Source organism: Tupaia chinensis, unplaced genomic scaffold (assembly GCF_000334495.1).
Source record: "Tupaia chinensis unplaced genomic scaffold, TupChi_1.0 Scaffold000360_1, whole genome shotgun sequence".
Lineage (NCBI taxonomy): Eukaryota > Metazoa > Chordata > Mammalia > Scandentia > Tupaiidae > Tupaia > Tupaia belangeri.
In genome coordinates, this window is record NW_006159856.1 from 1,308,558 (window position 1) to 1,314,490 (window position 5,933).

Sequence of the window (5,933 nt, forward strand, 5' to 3'; positions counted from 1 at the left end):
GGGCTCCTCCGGGGCTGTTTCCCCTGGGCCGCCGCCAGCCGATGCTGAGCGGCTTCTCTACAGCAGGAAATGGACTTAAGACAGTGAGCAGGTAGCGCCTGAACAGTGGCCTAGACACAATGCCATCAAAGAGTTGCTGGGGGCCACGGCCAGCGAAGCAATCTTTGAGCCTGGAAATTCATGAGGATGGGGAACTGACCCTCTTGCAATGTTGGCTAATTTGGTAGTATGTCCCTGTACCTTTTTAGAGGAGTTCGTATAAAAGTAGCGTTCTTCTTTTAGAAAAGTGCACAAGCTACCTTGTTGGGAGGTGAGGAGGTCTAGGCTTCTCCAGTTTTGTAAGACAGCCCTGGCTACAGAGTCTGTTTGTAACCGAATTTCCCTCAAAGCCTGAGCGATCTCACTTGAGGCAGTGGAGGTCTTGGAAGAACCACAGTCGGCGATACTCCTGTTAGGGCACCGCACGTGCCAGTTAGCAGGGTGGGGGCAGGTGTGACCATGGCTCCTGCCACTCTGTGCAGAAATGTGGCATTTCCAGGGGCCGGCAGGTGGCGTGGTGGAAAAGGGCACTGGACTCCCACATGGCCAACTGCAGTTCAAGTCTTGGACCTGGTGGCTTGCTTTCTCACTTTCTCTCTCTCACTCTATCTGTGTCTTTCTGGTCAAAAATAAATACATAAATAAAGTTTAATAAAAATAATTCTTAAAAATAAAAAAGAAATACGGCATTTCCAAGGGTTGCATATGGGGAAGGAAGAAGATATACCAAAGAACAAGTATCTGACCATTGGGGAGGGAAGATGCAGCTTAGTTGAGCTGCTACAAAGTAGAGGCTGTGGCCAGCAGGTGGAGTGGTGGTTAAGGTGTCGGACTCCCACAGGGTCAACAGTGGTTCGAGTCCCAGAACTTTGGTTTTCGCTGTTCCCTTTTATGTTCCTCCTTCCTCTTTTGGTGGCTTGAAAATCACTCTGGGTGCATGCGTGTGTGCGCCCCAAATTCCAAGTGGTTTCGGAAAGGAGGAGAAGAGATTGCGGAGTGGCCATCGCCCCTGGGGGAGGAGGGTGATTTCTCACTTTCCCTCTTACTCTCTCTGGCAAAGGCACGCACCCTATGGCAAAAACCTTAAACAAAAAAAGGGGGAAAGAAAGTAGAGGCCTAACTAAGGTTAGTCCTGGGACTTCCACGATAGGGCCACCTGATGTCTGTCTTCCGTGGGGTGCCAGTCAGTCTGTATTGCTCTTTTGCTGCTTGGTAAGCAAGTGTGCCAAAAGGAAACTGGAGTACCCTAGCCTGGAGGGTAGCTGGGTTGCGTGAGGGTTTCTCTAAAGAGAATCTCCAATGGGAGGGCCTTTGAAGAGACTTTACCAAGTCTACATGTTTCTCTTTTCCCTGGGGAATCTGTTTTCTCTGGAGAGGCCATCAAGCTTATTCCTCAAATGCAGGACCACACATATCAACCAGAATTTTAATTCTTTCTTTTTTTTTTTTTTTAAGAGGTTTTTGCCATAGAGCATGTGCACTCACAGAGAGAGACAGAGACAGGAGAGGGAAAGTGAGAAATCACACACACACACACCCCAGAGAGGATGGTCATGCCCAAATCCCCTCTCTTCCATTTTCCTCCTGGGACCTTGACACATATGCACATGTGCCTGGCGTCAATTTCAAGTCACTGGGTCACTCACATGTGATGTAACCATCACACCACCTGCTGGCCCCTGAATTTTGAATTCGTAGTAACCTTAGCTTTCAGTATGTATCAATAATTGACAAACATGCATCTTATAAATTTTAAAAACTTATATTTAGTGCCAGCAGGTAGTGTGGTGAGTAAGGCACTGAACTCCCATGTGGCCAACCATGGTTAGAGTCCTGGACCTGGAGGCTTAAAAATTCTGCCGGGCACGTGTGTAGATATGCAAAATCCCGAGAAGAGAAAGGAGAAGGGATTGTGGTGTGGCCAGCCCGGCTGGGAGGTGGGGTGATTTCTCACTTTCCTTCTCTCATCTCTCTCTGGAGAGTGCATGTGCCCTAGGGCAAAACACCTTAAACAAACGCACGTCTGTGTTCAATAAATTTGCCAATGTAGAACTGAACAGTCTTATAAATAGACTCAATATCTTTTATTTCTATAAAATTTAAAGGGCTGACAGTAGAAATAGTTAAACTTCATGCTTAAATCAAAGTGTTAGCTTATTTAAAGATGACTTTAGATATTTTATAAACACTTATAGCAGTCAGAAGACACTTGTCATGGCATATCCTAGAATGTTAGAATTTTATTTACTTAGTTATCTTTAGTTCAGATTTTTCTCTTTTTTTTCTTTTTTTGGAGAGGTTTTTGCTATAGGGCACGTGTGCTCTCCAGACAAACAGAGAGAGACAGAGAGACAGAAAGCAAGAAATCACCCCCCAGGGGGGATGGCCACGCCACAATCCCTTCTCCTCCATTCTCCTCTCGGGATCCTGGGCATGCACGCACGTGTGCCTGGCGTGTTTAAGCCACCGGGTCTGGGACTCAAACCACGGTCAGCTACATGGGAGTTCAGCTACATAGCCGTTACACTAACTGCTGGTCCCCTAGGCCAGATTTTTCTTGTTCTTAGCTTATATTGGGCCAAACAGTATTATAAAGGAGATAACCCCTTATTTTCCTAGTGACAGAGGATGCAGCCTTGTGGAGAATCCCCTGGGATCAAAGGAAGACTCTTCCATGTAGAAAGGGAAAAGAGGGAAGAAAGAAAATTGGGTGTTTTTGTCGTCGTTGCTTCTTTTTCTTTTTCGTTAACAGGATCAACATTTTCTCAGTGGTTAGGATATAGCCAAGGGGTGAGTCCTGAGGGGTTTGAGTGGTTCTTTCCCATGCCCCCTATAAGAAAAAGAAATCTGGGGGGCGACCAGCAGTTAGCGTAATGGCTATGTCGCTGGACTCCCATGTAGTTGACTGCGGTTCGTGTCCCAGACCCGGTGGCTTAAAACTCACACCGGGCGTGTGTGCGTGCATGCCCAAGATCCTGAGAGGAGAATGGATTGCGGCATGGCCATCCCCCCTGGGGGGTGATTTCTCCCTTTCTGTCTCTCTCTCTCTGTCTGGCGAGTGCACGCAGCCTATAGCGAAAACCTCTCAAAAAAAAAAAAGAAAAGAAATGGAGAGGTAAGACACTTGTGGGGCACAGAGAAGGTTTACTATCTGTGGACAAGGTGGTCCAACTGGGCTGGACTGAGGTGTAACATGCTGGGTAAAGTGTCTTCACGATCTAAATGATGTGTAGCGATTTAATGTATGAATAAAAAATATTAAAAAAAAAAGACAGAAGAGGAAGGAATAGACAATCTAGGCTCAGAACCCTGTCCTGCGGCTCCCCCTAGGTGGTGGGTAATGCTGCGGGGAACAAGCTCCCTGTCCCTATTCAATTTGTCCCTGTCAGAACTGCCAGATGGAGCAACCTCGGGCAGGCTTTCTCAGCACACTCTGGGATCCTTGTGGTGAGTGCACCTTGCCTCTACAGCATCCTAGCGCTAAAATCCCACCTGAGGCATCCCATGGCGGTGGGTTAAACTCGGGGACAGTGGCCTGGGAGTCCCTAGCCTTCCACTGTACTTTTTGGTTCCCAGGACCATTTCTTTGACTGAATGTCTTCAGCTTGACTGAGAGACTCCAGGATCCCTCTGACCTGTTCTTCCTCTGGTTTCACCTTGGAGGGGGAACACACAGTGAGTGTTTGAGAATGAAGGAACCATAGTTTAACTCAAGCTGGGCTCAGAAGAGATCTTTGGATCCTCCCTGAGAGGTAAGCATTTGATGTGGTCATCTCTCTTGGAACTCCCATTTGGTTCCAGAATGAAAATAACTCAGGTATGGGAAGGACTGAGGGTGAGTACCCCCAGAAAAATCCATTCCATGGCCTAGCAGACAAGATAGAGAAACCACCCCATGTCACTTTAAGGCAATATCTGATGCTTGGGTTTGTCTTGGGCCCAGCAAGTCCTAAATGACTTGTTCCAAAGACCATTGTACCCTCACATGGGGGAGTTCAAGTGGCAGAACTCTACTGGTTTTTAACTGTCTGACCTGTGTCTGCAAAAGATGGCAACAAATGAAGCAGCATAGAAAAAGAAGGTCCTGCCACCCTTAAGGGCTTAAGGCCTCAGTGAGTTGGACCAGAGGGACTTTCGGTACTATATGGGAGTTGCCCTACCAAGAACCGTCCGTTCTACCCTGGCTGACTCATGGTGGTCAGTAGACCCAGTGGAGATAGGGTGAAAGAAGAGAGATGAAGACAAGTTGAGTCTTGCACCCCTACGGCTTAGGGCCTTAGCAGGTCACTCCGGAGGTGGCTTCTAGTCCTATATGAGAGTTGCCCAAACCAAGAGCTACCACCTCAGTTGGCATCTTTGGCAGAGAGACTCAACAGAAATGAAGATGAAAATGACAAAGAAGCTAAGGAATGGAGTAGAGGCGTACCTCCTGGCTGGCCACCATAGACAATTGCAGGAGAGGGCGTGTGATCTCAGAGGAATCAGGTCTTGCCGCTGCAGACGAAGAATTGAATGGCGCACGCAGGTCAAGCAAGCACAGGAAGCAGATTTATGAAGCGCTAGTACGTGCCATGGAGTTAGGAGCTGGCTCAGGCAAGGCGGCTCAGGAGCCCTTCTTGTAGGTCAGGTTCCTTTGGTAGGGCATATCAGGGTACAATCAGGCGTGCTTCACGTGTCCAGCTGCCCAACTGCGCATGTTCCCAGTTTTATTTGTACATTTTTAGGGGAGGGGGTCTATTATCAGAACCCTTCAGTCTGCCTTGCTTCCCTTTACTCCTTCCTCCAGCCTCTTTCTGTCCCCCAATGGGTAGAATGTTGCAAAACTGGTTTTCTGTTTCTGAGGCCTGACTGCCCTTTGACTGGCTGTTTCCTTTTGCGTTCCTCCTACCTCCTCTGTGAACTCCCTACCCTAACATTCCTCCAGCCCTTTTCACACCTGAGGTGCTGGACAGGGTCAACTTGAGTCTGAGGTCCTTTACTGGGGACGCTGTTGCACTGCTGTGTGGAACTCTTGTTAGCGCACACTGGGCTTTCTTCTGGACTACCTTCTGTATTCTTCTCCTTCCCGTCTCCTGGTCTTTTGACCCTACTTTCTAGAAGACCCCTCCCTGACTTTGCCCAGTCCTGGTCCTACCTCTATCCTTTTTCATTTCCTAGGACTCCCTGGGCCTGTGCTTGTTCTCTGCAGCTTTCAGCTCACTTCACCGTCCTCCGTCCTCCATTCCTGGGCCCCTTGCTCTTCCTCTGGAGGACTGGGGTGGGGGGTGGAGGCTAGGGTTAGGGGTAAGTTTGTATCTGGCAGGAACATGGCTGCCCCTCCCCTCCATGTCTTTAGAAGAGAACTGGGTCCATCCTGGGTGTGGCCTTCTCCACCGTGGGGTGCTGGGCTATTCTGCTAATGAACCCTTCCGTTTGTGGTGTCCTCTTTCTGCACCCAAATGTCCAAGTGATGGGGCTCACGGGACTTCTCCCCCTTTGGCCTCTGTCATCTGAGCAGGGGTCTCTCTCAGAGTGGCACGCAGGCACCCTCCCCCATAGTTCTGGTAACCTGGAGGAGGGGAGTCCCTCACCCAAGACGGCAGTGTGGGGAGGGAACAGGGATGAGGAACTGCGGGCTGCGTCACATCTCCTGGGGTCTCCGTTGGGATGACTGGTAAGCAGAAGACAGTGGAGTGGGCAGACTTCCTGGGCTGGGAGGGTGGCGTCGGTCTGCGCCCCGGGAGGACTAACCTGTCGTCCGTGTTTCTGCTCCCGTTCTCGCCCGCGTGGAGCTGGGTGTCCTCATCTGTATATCGGGCTCCTGACGCCGACGTGGGGTTGACAAAGGCACCTCGCCATCGCCATCGGCAGAGGGCGCCTGCCGGCTTCTTGGGGGAGGCCCTCGGGCCGGTGGC